Source organism: Apodemus sylvaticus, chromosome 12 (assembly GCF_947179515.1).
Source record: "Apodemus sylvaticus chromosome 12, mApoSyl1.1, whole genome shotgun sequence".
NCBI classification, from domain to species: Eukaryota; Metazoa; Chordata; class Mammalia; order Rodentia; family Muridae; genus Apodemus; species Apodemus sylvaticus.
In genome coordinates, this window is record NC_067483.1 from 42,195,636 (window position 1) to 42,208,318 (window position 12,683).

Here is a 12,683-nt window from a genome sequence, read left to right on the forward strand (position 1 = left end):
TTCCTCTTCCTGTGTCTCTGCTTCTCTCTTTCCCGCTCACAGCTCAGGACTGTCTGCTGAGATCCGTGCATGCAAATACTTCAGACAAGGAGATCTCAAACAAGGTAAGGATAAACTAAAGAGACCAACCTCTAGAGAGAGGAGGCTTGAGCCCTAGGCCGGCTCTGCAGCACCACAGCTGTGTGGCCAGAAGCTCAGCCCTTCCTTCACGAGACCTGAATTCTGGGCCCAAGGGAGGGGAGCAGGGGTTGGGCTGAGACACAGAGGTTCTTCTAAAATGCCAGCCTATGATAAAGATTCAAACGTACTTTAAAAGAGGGAGAAGTCACATCGACTAAAAACGGAAGGAGGAGGGATGAGCAGGAACTCTTTCCCATAGCTTGCTCGGGTGCACTTTGCTTAGCATGCTTGAGGCCTTGGGGTTTGGAAACTGTTCACATGAAGTTGAGGTAGGAGGCGGATTAGGCAAGGTAAGGACAAATGGTATTTCCTCAAGCCAAGACTCACCAGAGCCTCTAGATACCCAAACCTAGACTATTGTGTGGGATGGTTTCAGGAGGAGGGCAAACCAAACAACTCCTGAAGAATGAATAGCCTCCATTTGCATGAAATGGAGGGTGGGCTCTGGGTGCCATTACGTTTTCCCTCAGAGTTTTATTAAGTTAGCAAATATTTATAAAGTGTTTATAATCTGCTAGCTAGATTGAGTGACAGGGGAAGAAAGGCCTGTGTGAGGATTCTCACTTGTCTAAAATCCAAAGCTGAATCAAAGGCTTGCCCCCAGGAGAGTTAAGACCAGCCCTCTGGAGCCTCAGATTGGCAACAGCCCCCTTACCTGGCAACCTCAGATAAAGCCCCTGGAGGCTCACAGGGAACAACAACAAAAAAAAGTGTCTATTCTTCCAGCAGTATCTCTCTTTCTGGATCAACTTTAGGAGCATGAGGACCAGAGCAAGGAAGAACTATTTGTTCTCACATCCAAAGTCCATAGCACAGCCAGATGGAGAAACTACAAGCTGACAGAGAAGTTATCTAGAACCCTCCCCTGTGGAAAGCACATCTCAGGAGACATCTGTATTGCTGCCATTCCCTTCCCAGAGTAAAAGGAAGCACCAACCAAAGCAGGAGGAAAACAGTCAGTAAGATGAAGGAATCTTTGTCCTGAGGGAAGAAGCCAAGGTCTCTGGAGCAGGACAGTCTGTGAAGTCCTCCTACCACATCACAAGTAAGTGACAGGGATGCCAAAGGTCCACGGATTTAAATAGGTGACAGTGCAGAAGTCTGTATGAGCCCACAGCTTTTGCCCGGGAGAACTGACCACAGGCTTCTCAGCATTGAATTTGAACCAGCCAATGGTATCCCAATGGCTGAAACAGGAAGCCAGATAAACAGTGTGTTATCAAGGGGGGATCCAGCACTTCCCCTAAGCCGGCGCCAGCTGCGCTCTCCGACCATCCTAACAAAGTCCCATTGAGTCACCAGCTGATTTTCCTGTGTTCAGCTCTGGGGGACAAGGGACTCTCTTTGCTGGATGGGCATTACTCTAGTGCACTGCCCAAGCCACTCAACCACCCAGGTCCGCCCCAGTTCCTTCCTGCCCTTTATGCCATCAGCAGACTTGGCTAGTTCTCTATCCTATGGCCAGTTTTGGTAGAGTCTGAAGATTAAAAAGGACCACAAAAACCCAGGCACCGCACCCACACCCTCAGGTGAGCATCTCTCTCACATTTTCCCAGCTTTTCTTTTCTCTTCCCTCCTCTCTCTCCCGGGATGCTCTTTCTGCTCCCAGACGTCCTGGGCAGGCGCCAGGAGAAACAGCCTTGAAGAGGGCGCTTCTCAGCTATCCCCGGTGCAGGGGGATGGTAGTGGTGGTGGGGCAGTGCACATTTTCTGGAGCAGTCTAGTCAGGTCACCTGCCCCAGCTGTTCCTTTAACTTCCCCTGGGATGTTCTGAGGGGGTGGTGGTGGGACTGATTTGACTATGTGGACTATGTGTGTCGGGATCTCTCTCTCTCTCTCTCTCTCTCTCTCTCTCTCTCTCTCTGTATGTGTGTGTGTGTGTTGTGTAATAATGTGTAATAATACAGCATTTAGTGCCTTTGATTGCAGGAACTTAGCGCACTTTAAATGGCAGGTATTTCTTAGGAAGGGAAACCGAAGCCCAGAGGGTTGGAGTTAGATGGTCGCATTGTCAACCCTAGGACAGACGCAAGGTCCAGCCGCAGTGTCTAGGCACTCAGGAGAAGCCACTAGCATCCCGGTTATTATCCCGCGCTTCTCCTGCACCAGCTCGCACCCTCCCTCGGGGACCGGACTCGCCTCCCTCGGGCTGACTCCAACCCCTCCAAGTGCAGAGCTCAGCTCCGCCGCCGCGTCCGCCCAGTGCGGGCCACTCACCGGAGCGCCTGTGGTCCCGAGTTGTGGGTCTCCGCCGCCGCCGCGCAGAGTCCCGCATCGCCCGAGCGGCGCAGTGCCGGGAGCCCTCTCCTCGGGATCAGAAAGTTTCCCCGGGGGTTCCCGGGGTCCAGCCGGCTCCCCGCGCGAGTCTCAGCCCGCGCTGCGCGCTCCGGCCTCCAGCCTCTCACTAGGGCGGCCGCGAGCTCCCGCTCCACTACGAGAAGGAGGCGGCATCCTGAACAAAGTGCCGTCCCCCGGGCCGGGCGGCCGGGGGCGGAGCCTGGTGACCCGCTGCCCTAGGCACACGCCGGCTGCCTCGGCGGAGGGCCGAGCCGGGAGCGCCCGCGGCTGGGGGTGGGCGGGAGGGGAGGCCCGGCTATGGATCGCCCTCGCTTTCCTCCCTGCACTGTGCCAGCTTCACCCGCAGAGGGGCGGAGGCATGGGTCCCTTCCAGACTTTGTCATTGGAAAGCTATTCCCGTAACCCTTTCCTGCGTTAGCCTTCCTGCCCCGCCTCCCCAGCCGGCCGGCCGCAGAAAGGCGGCTGCTGCGTGGCGGGAGCTACGCCGGGAGTTGTCAGGACAGGAAGCCTTAGCACAATTGAGTCTTTCCTTCACCAAAGGACCCGCCACCATCACTTCCAGGAGGGGTCCCCCGGCCTAAGTCCTCTAACTACCTCAGTTATTCCAGAGAAAGGTGTAGATGGATCGATGGGAGTCCTAACCTGCTTCTGCAGCCGCTCATCCATTTCCGTCCGTCCACTTTGGAACCCTGCAAGGGTCATGTTCTCTGATCTGGGACCCATGGGTGAGAGGTAACGGGAAGTCCCGGAAGTTATCTGACAAATGGTAGAGATTCAGTTGACCAACTTTGCCCACCTTTCTGATTCCCACGCGGCCCACCTTCTTCCAGAGAAGTGGGAGGAGGAAGAAGAGAAGAGAGGGGGAATGACAAGACCGTGCCCACATCCTTGTGCAACTATCTTCAGTGCTGAGACGGGACTGAGTTTAAGGAGCATGCCTCCTGACCTGGAGGCTTCCAGACTGCAGCAAGCACACAAACAGAAATCACATGGACTGTGCTCCTAACTCAGGTCTGAAGCTCTGTGTGAGAGGGGACACCTGCCACCAGAGACTCGGATCTCTCCCGGTTTCAGCAAACAATCTGGAAAACTGATTTATTTTCAAGGTGCTGGGGTTGATGGTTAGTAGAGAAAGCAAAACGCTGTCTCCCTGGTCTTGGAATAGTCAGAATTAGAGTCCCAGAGCCTTGTCTGAGGCCCCACCTAGTCGAGTCTTAGGATAAGGAGAAGTCGACAGTAGACCTGGGGGGGGGGTTCCCAGATGGTCAGGGAAATGACTTTAATATGATATTTGTCGGTGAATGCACATTGTCCTTTGGAGGAATGAGAGGGCTGCTGAATAATGCCTGTGACGGCTGAAGGTGTGGGCTTTGAAGGCTCCATGTCTGTTGCCACTGGATCTAACAGTCTCTTTGACCTCTGGCCGCCTCAGTTCCCTACAATGGAAGGTCTTGTCTTGTAATGTTCCCGAAAGGATTAAAGGAGGTAATGCAGGAGGCACGCCTGTGCCTGGCAATATACATCCTCAGTAAACAGTTAAGAGACTGCATTCAACTCGACACTCACTGATAGGAATCCTCTTATTTTCAGAGTCCTCCCAGCCTGCATTAGGGGTGCCTTGCCTTAAGAAGGGGTGCCAGGCGGTGGTGGTGCATGCCTGTAACCCCAGCACTCTGAGAGGCAGAGGCAGGCAGATTTCTGAGTTCGAGGCCAGCCTGGTCTACAGAGTGATTTCCAGGACAGCCAGGGCTATACAGAGAAATCCTGTCTCGAAAAAACCAAATCCAGAAGAAGAAGAAGAAGAAGAAGAAGAAGAAGAAGAAGAAGAAGAAGAAGAAGAAGAAGAAGAAGAAGAAGAAGACATCACTGTGTATGGGTGACACATACCTGTAATCTCAGCACTCAGGAGGCTAAGGCAAAGGAATCCACGAGTTTGAAGCCAACTTGGGTTACACAGAGAGACTGTTTCCCTGGTGCTCACTGAATAGGACTGCTTAGGTTTCTTGACCCTGAAGTCCCAGGGACAAAAGACTGTGGATGCCATGCAAATGGGCATCGGAAGCTGAATTGCCCACGGACATCGGGAAAATGAACGTGTATGGGGGCCCTTGCAGCCACACTGGTAATGTCAACATGACGTCACTTCTTGGTTGCTTCCCAGAGTGGAAAGGAAGGCTGACATGGTACTTTTGTGTGATTTCAGTCTTATATTTAGATCAGTATTTCTCTCCTGTAGTCCCCCCCCCCCTACTCCAATTGCCTCAAGCACACATCTCCAACAGGGAACTTGAGTTCGTGGGTAAACACAGGAGGGTATCCATGGGTTGTGAAAGAGAAGAAAAGGACTCAGTCTTGTTGGGGTGACAGGCAGTGTCGGAAGGCTTCCATGGGTGAGAACATCAGAGAGCAACAGCCAGGAGCCAGTATAGACAGAGTTCTCCTTGGAGAAGAGGCAGGGTCCTACCCATAAGTGGCCTCTGCCGAGTGCCTACCTTGTGAGTGGTTTTTGTCTGAACACAGTGATGATTCAGTTGCTCTGAGTCAAGCAAATGGCTTTTCCTTAAATATGAAAATCAATGAGAGGTAAAGACAAGGGCTGCAGATGGGGTCAGATGGAAGGAGCCAGAAAGGTGCTGGGGTGGGGGTGGGGAGCAGATTGGTTGATGAAGGGTAGGAGAGTGAATCAAGTTCTCAGCTGGCCACCTAGGCTTGGCCACAGTTTCCCTAACAGAGGAGTGACTTCCAGGACTGCTGATACCACCCCCTCCCCAAAGGCTGGCCCCTTCTCTGTCCCCTGCCTCAGGGTAGTTTGTTAACAAGAGGATTAAGGTCAGTGTGACAAACAGGGTTTTAAAAGTCAGCCTAAGGAGCGTGAGGTCAGCCCACTGAGTCTCAGACCTGGCTTAAGACAGAGCATCGGAAGCCCCAGAAAGTATAGGAAAAATTTTTTTTTCTGCCACAGCCTGATTGCCTTGTAGGGTGGGGTGGGTCCTGCCACTGGTGTCCCCCGATGTGGGACTTTGGGCATTTGAATAGAATCCCAGGCTCTGCATTCCCTGTGGCCCATAACAGGGCACTCTTGTCCCTCCTTGCTTCTTTCAGGGCGCTCAGAGCGGTGTCCGAGGAGATTGGTAGGATATGAAGACAGTACGTGGCTTCATTTTCTTTGCAAGAAACACTCATTGTTAGTGCTCCTGAGGTGGAGTCCAGGGACCTTCTGACTTCCTCCTCCGAAGCCAGTGGAAAAACACTGGGCTTGGCTGCAGAGGGCATGATTCCCTCCGTGCCTGGCCGGTGCCACTTACTGAAGTACGTCACCTCAGTTTGCTCATCAGTGAAAGTGGGGTTCCACCCAGGGGACATCAGTACACACTACCAAGGCTGTGGTATCGGCGGAGATCCTAGAAGGGGGTGTGGCTTAGACAGTGCCACTCAAACATAAGCAGAAGAGCAGTTATAGCACAGAAAGTACCGGATCATACCCAGTCCTGCCCCACCCACACTAGGTCATGCCCACCTCCCCCGCCCTACACTGGGTGCCCTCAACTCTCCCAACTCCTCACTTCACTGTTTCTGGCCTCAGTGCTGCAAAGTATATTTTTGAGAAATAGAAGTCTGTTCATACATAACCCTGCCCTCTCTAGCTTGGCTCACGAGCCAGCAAGGGACTTCTGGTACGGCCAGAATGTTTTGCCCTTGCCCTGTCCTTGACCACTCTGACCTCATGATGCCGGCCCTGGCTGCTGCTTTTAACGTTGATTGCTAGAGTGAAGGAGGGCCCAGGAGGTGCAGTCTGTGGGGAAAGCTGGCATAGCAGTGAACGTTTTATGAGAGCCAGCAAGTCACTGCCTTATCGGGAAGATGAGCTTCTCCCTCTTACCAGGAAGTAAGATGTGCAGAGAGCCAGTGTTTTTCCAAAGATGGCCTTTGAAGAGGAGTGTTCCTTTAAGGGCCAGGAAAGCAGGAGTGAGGCTGGTGGAGAGAAACCGGGCCCCTTTAAGAAGCCTGGCTCCCGCAGGCTTTGCAGACCCGGAGGTAATAAGAGTCTGTCCACTTATATGCACTTGCTGGGTGTCTGTAGCTGCTTTAAGCTCTCAACCTATACCAAGCCATATCATAACAAGCCTGCTTAATAAACATTAGGGCTTTCTTTTTGTCTTTTATTAAAAGTCTTAAATTTCATTTTTAAAAATATGTCTGTGTATGCAAGTGTACGTGTATTCAGTGTGAGTAGGAGGTTCGTGTGCGAGAGAATAGCCCCGGGCATCATTCTCAGGAATGCTGTCCACTTCCTTTGGGACAGGATCTCTCACTGGGCTGGAGATCACCAGTTAGGCCATACTGTCTGGCCAGAGCGTCCCAATGGTCCGCCTGCCTCTACCTCCCCAGCCCGGGGATCGCATGCCCTCATATCTGGTTCAGGAGATTGTCCACTTTGATGGTGAAGTCATCCCCTGCACCCCTCCACTGCCCCTCCCCACACACCCTAAAGTTTCTTGTTAAAAGACAGAGTCAAGATAGGGAGCTGGAGAGGTGGCTCAGCAGTTAAGAGAACTGGCTGAGCCAGGAAGTGGTGGTGCACACCTTTAGGCCCAGCACTTGGAAGGCAGAGACAGGCAGATTTCTGAGTTCGAGGCCAGCCTGGTCTACAGAGTGAGTTCCAGGACAGCCAGGGCTACACAGAGAAACCCTGTCTCAAAAAACAAAAACAAACAAACAGAAAAAGAGAGAGAGAGGGAGAGAGAGAGAGAGAGAACTGGTTGCTTTTCCGGAGGGTCCAGATTTAATTCCCAGCACCCACACGGAGGCTCACAAAGCCTATAACTCAATTTTAGGTGTCTGGCACTCTCTTCTGGCCTCTACAGGCACTGAGTACAGAAAAGGTGCACAGAACTATGCAGAGGCAAAACACCCATACGACATTAAAAAAAAAAAAAAGATAGATAGGATATCTATATGGCCTAGGCAGGCCTTAAACTCCTCGGCTCAAGTGTTCCTCCTGCCCCAAGTAGTAAGAACTACAGATGCATATCACCAGGCCTGGCTGTTTATTAAGTGTCCTTTTAAAAAGACACTTATCTATCTATCTATCTATCTATCTATCTATCTATCTATCTATCTATCTACTGTGTATGATTTTGCCCATTGGTGTATACATATGCACAATGTATATGTGGAAGTCAGAGGACAACTTATAGGAATTGATTCTCTCTCTCTCTCACACGAATCCTGGGGAATTGAATCCAGGTAGTCAGGTTTGTAGACAAGCACCTTTACGGGCTGAACCACAGATAGCAGGCCCCATGGCTATCACTTTTTTTTTGTTTGTTTGTTTCTCTGGGTTTCTCTCTGTAGCCCCTGCTGTCCTGGAACTCACTCTGTAGACCAGGCTGGCCTCGAACTCAGAAATCTGCCTACCTCTGTCTCCCAAGTGCTGGAATTACAGGCGTGCGCCACAACGCCTGGCGTGGCTATCACTTTTATTTCTATTTGGTTAGCGAAGAAATGGAGGGTAAGTACCTTGTGTGTGCGTGGTGGGGCTGAGGTGGGGGTGTCTCACAGTTTTTTAGGGCTAGGGCCAAAGTTAACTGCATGCCATGTGGCTCCTGTAGTCTGTTCCTTTAGAGGAATGCATGGATGGAGGAACATGGATTCTGGCAGCGTAGGTGGTGGGGAGGAGCCCTCCATAAGCTAGCGTCAGTGCATACCTTTTTTATTTTCTTTTGACAGTTTTACTGACGTATAAATTAGTGTAAAACTTACACAACATAAGTGTCAAACTGATTTGGTGCAAATCCACAGAGTTGCCTCAGTGTCACCATATTCAACATTTAGAACATTTCCCAAGCCAGGCAGTGGTAGCACATCCCAGCACTCAGGAGGCAGAGGAAGGTGGATCTCTGAGTTCAAGTCCAGCCTGGTCTACAGGGTGAATTCCAGGACAGCCAGGGCTATATACACAGAGAAACCCTGCCTTGGCAAAGGGAGAGGGGACAGCAGGTAAGAGGACATTTCCTTCAAGTTTTCTCACAGGGAAAGTGCTTTGGGTTGAGCCTCAGTGTCCTCATCTCTAAGGGTAACAACACTGCCAGTCTTACAGGACTGTTGGGAGCATGAAGTGGGATGTCTGAGTGGTGTCTTACAGAGCATTGGCTCTTGTCACCAGTATTACTGTATAGTCTCTTAGTTCTTGGAACACAGGTTTTTTTAGACAGGAAGTGCCAGAAAGACGGCTGAATGGCACCCCTTCCTCTAACTGAAAGACACTAAGGTGTCGGGGCCCTGGAAACTACTCAAGTGCAGATACACGGTGTCCACAGCAGAGCTGGAGCTGGCACCCAAGTTCCTTGGTTGGTGGTTCGATGTACTCTTTTTCTCCGGAGACCCTTTCCTTCTGTGGCACAGGGATGGCACTATTCCACACCGCTGCCATCACTGTGGGTGCCTCCAGAGAAATGCTGGCAGACAGTCGAGGACCCTGGCAGCTTGCTTAGCAGGCTGGCCTTGAAGCAGAGACCGGAGGCGGAGCAGGCTGTGTGCAGAGTCAGGAGACAATAGCCAATGTGGAGGCTGAGACAGGAATGCCCATTGTCAGAGAAGGGCATGCATAACTCAAAGGATCGAGGGCTCTGACGGGCCTAGTCAGCAGCTCTGCATAGAGCGGGCAGACAAGGCCAGCTCCGTGGGCTTGTGAACATGCACAGTGGCATGGTGCCTCGTGCTTAAGACGGCTTCTACTTGGCTTAGTGCCTGCTGTTCTAAAATTCTTGGTACTTTTAAGCAAAGAGTCACATAGCTTCATTCAGCACTACAAATTTTAAATCTTATAACCATCTTTGTCCGCGGGGCAGAGCAGAGTATGGTATCTTAAGGCTCCACCAAGGAATCATGTCTCCACACAGAATTTATGTGTGCTCTACACATTGACCATTGCTGTGGAGTCTTCATTCTGAATATTGAGAGGACGAAGGACTGGGAGTTCTATTGTCTGCCTGTAGTCCTACCTGCTCCAGAGGATAAAGCAAAGGGAATCACTTGGGTTCTGGAGTTTGGGGCTAGTCTGGGCAACATAACCAGACCCATCTTGCAAAGGAAGGAAAGAGAAGGGGGAGCAGGAGAAAAAGGAACATGAGATGACAGGGAGGTTGAGGAAGAAACAAAGGTGTGTGTGTGGTGTGCACCAGTTATGGCAGCACTAGCTGAGGCGGTGTTACAACAAACTCAAAGCCAGCATGGGCTACATAGCAGGTAGCAGGCCAACCAGAGCTACATAGCAAAATCCCATCTTAAATACATACATACACACATGCATATGTATATGTATACTGCCACACACATGTGGAGGGCAGAGGATGGATTTACAGAATCGAGTCTTTTCTTCCACAGTGGTGTTTGAGGGAGTTGAACTCAGGTCGTCAGGCTTGGTAATGGCTCGTGCCTCTCCCCAGTGAGTGACATCACCAGTGTGCACCTGGAGTTTTATTTGCACGCTGGGGGATGAACTCATGCCCTCCATGCGTCTGCAGGATATATTTGATTCTCTAGTCAGACCATCTCTCCAGCCCTGAAGAACCAGGCTGCTAAAGCAGTGTTCCTCAACCTGTGGGTCGCGACCCCCCTCAACAAACTTCCATCTGAAGAAAAAATATTTACATTATGATTCATAACAGTAACAAAATTACAGTTATGAAGTAGGGACAAAAGATAATTTTATGGTTGGGGGGGGTCACCACAACACAAGGAACTGTTGTTAGAGGGTCAAAACCTTAGGAAGGTTGAGAACCACTGTAAAGCCCTCCACACTTCTGGATTCCTGGAAGAGCCTGGATTCTGAGCTCCACCCTGAAAAGTTCTGAGCTCCGTTGGCCAGGAAGAGAAATTGGCTGCAATCCAGGGTCTGGGGAGCTAACCTAGAGGAGAAGATCCCTTCCCCCACTCCGATGCGGTAGACCAGTGAAGCTGAAACTGCTGAGGTGGCCGCTGTGGCATTTCCGGGGTAAAAATGCTCTGTGTCCCCAGCATTCACTTGTGCCCTTTCAGGCACTCCCCCGAAATCCGAGGGGTGTTCTGGTGACTGATGGGCCAAGCTGTGGCTGCCGCCTTCTTGTTAGTACAGATGTGCTTTGCAGCAGCTGTGAGGGAAAGCCACACCTGTTGTCTAGATCAGCTGCTGTAACTCTACTCCTAGGAAAGCAGGCTAGTGGGGAGGCCTCTTCCAAGTCCCCCTTTTCAAAGGCATGTGCAAAAGCAGGCATCTGCCCGTCATAGCAGCAGGGGAGCCTGCTTGGAAGGTCGTGGGGCCCTGGGAATCTCAGCCACTGGCTGGCTGGAGTCTTCCATTTCAGCCTTATGCCGACTGTATGCGACTGTATGCGAGCCAGAGCCCCTTACTCCCCCATCACGTCGGGGTGGGGAAAACTGAGAAGCAGGAAGATGGCAGGGAAGTCATGCTGTTTCCAAGGAACCAGATGTTTCTAGGATCTCTGATTTCCCTGGGGACCTTCATGTTTAACAAGGTGGCCTGAGCTGGAAAGAGGCGGCGCAAACCAACTGCAAAAGGGACTGGGGACGTGAAAAAAAAAAGACACCAGGGATACGGATGAGTCGCGAAGCTGAGCGGGGCTATGGAGACCCGACACTACTGCAGGAGAATTCTGTTCCACTGAGCAGCGTTGGGTGTGACGGGGCTGCAACACAAGTCGTTCCCAGAGCCCAGAGAAGCATGACTTTCTCGCTGACATCCTGGGTACTGGGTAGAATCCAGAAACTCCTGGTCTTTGAGAAAAATCTCAGCAAGATAAATCCAGATGATCCAAGAGGTTACACACTCGCTGTCAAGACCCACACAGTAAGTAGCACGTGCCAACACACATTAAAAAACCTGGCGGTGAGAAGCAGATGGTGAGCTGCCTTCGCTGATGTCCAGTGTACGCTCACAGCCACATCAGCGCTTTTAATGACCACACGCCACTTCACGGTCAGGGGAGGAATCTCGGCCGGCATATTAGAATGGTGCCAAGGCCTCAGCAGGACAGCACCCTCTCATCCCCCCCAGCCGCCCTGGCAGCTCCTGGGAAGAGATGGCGTATGTGGCAGGCGGCGCCCCGCCCGATGTAGGACACTGCTGACCCCTGCTGGCATGGGCGCGTCTTCAGAGGAGAGCCCCAGGGAGAATGCAGGACTGGAAAAACCTCGCAATCCGTCTAGGAGGGTTAGGAAGAAATGCCCCAGCTCAGAATCTCCCCATCTGGAGATCCTTTGAAGAGACAAAGCAGAAATTAGAATAAAACCCAGACTGGATTTTCTGAGGGGAGTGCGACAGACTAGCAGGCATATCCGTATCCTCCCAACAGCCTCTGTGGCCGGGAAAACCCTGGGACTGGTCTCTTGAAACTAAATTGGGAAATTGTTAGCAACACCCATTGCTAAACCCAATCATCAGGGAGACAAAAATAAAAGGGGGCGGGGGAGGGAGGAGGGAAAGAAAGGCAACATTCTCAAGTAGCTCAATAGTTTCAATCAGGATCATTATCGCTTCCCCTCCTCCCTCCCTCCCCCTCCCCCTCCCTCTTTCCAGAGTAGTTTCCTTATTTTGGCACGGAGACTTTGTATTTCAGCTTGATTTCCTGTGCCGTGACATTCCCCTTTGGCCGGAGGCTGCCTTTAATACCTTCCTTTCCGTGAGAGATGTTGCTATCGTGGGTGTCTGGGGGCCTCCTGCTAAGAATCCTGGCATCTAGCGTATTTGCATCGGGTCTGAAATTTTTTTCAAACTCATTTTACAAACAGGAAAACCACAAAACCCAACTATCCCGGGATCTCTACTGAAATAATCACAGGGACCCAAGGGACAATCAGGGCCCTGCCAATTCCTACAAAGCAGTCCAGAGGCCCCAAGCAGAAACAAAAGCCACCCATTGCTAAACCTCTTTCTCTACCCGGAGCTGGGTAACAAGAACCTGTGTCCACCCCTACTGCACACCAGACACCACTGGGGGCTTATATACAGTCCTCTAAGCTGCCACCGTGTGGCCTTTTCTGGGCACAGCACTGAATCTGCTCCTATTAAGGAACGGTGGCTTCTCACAACTGCCTCTAACCTGCTTGTTTCACTTTTCACCTTATCTTTCTCTCTTCTGTGTTATGCTGGAAATGGAACCTAAGGCCTCGAATACAAGCGCACACTCTACCATCAAACGACATCA

The 12,683-nt window shown here is 51.4% G+C and overlaps 2 protein-coding genes across 4 annotated transcripts in view; one reads left to right on the forward strand and one right to left on the reverse strand.

Moving 5' to 3' along the window:
• Nav1 (neuron navigator 1) overlaps positions 1 to 2,735 on the reverse strand; it is a 254,817-nt gene extending 252,082 nt beyond the window's left edge. The window contains exon 1 of one of the 3 annotated variants that reach the window (XM_052200638.1): positions 2,398 to 2,735. The gene's annotated coding sequence lies outside the window, so the exon portion shown is untranslated. The remainder of the gene's footprint in view (positions 1 to 2,397) is intronic. The other 2 variants (XM_052200639.1, XM_052200640.1) reach the window with 2 other exon arrangements.
• The window catches only part of Tmem9 (transmembrane protein 9), a 678,246-nt gene that overhangs the window by 326,485 nt on the left and 339,078 nt on the right, over positions 1 to 12,683 (forward strand). The window lies entirely within an intron of this gene.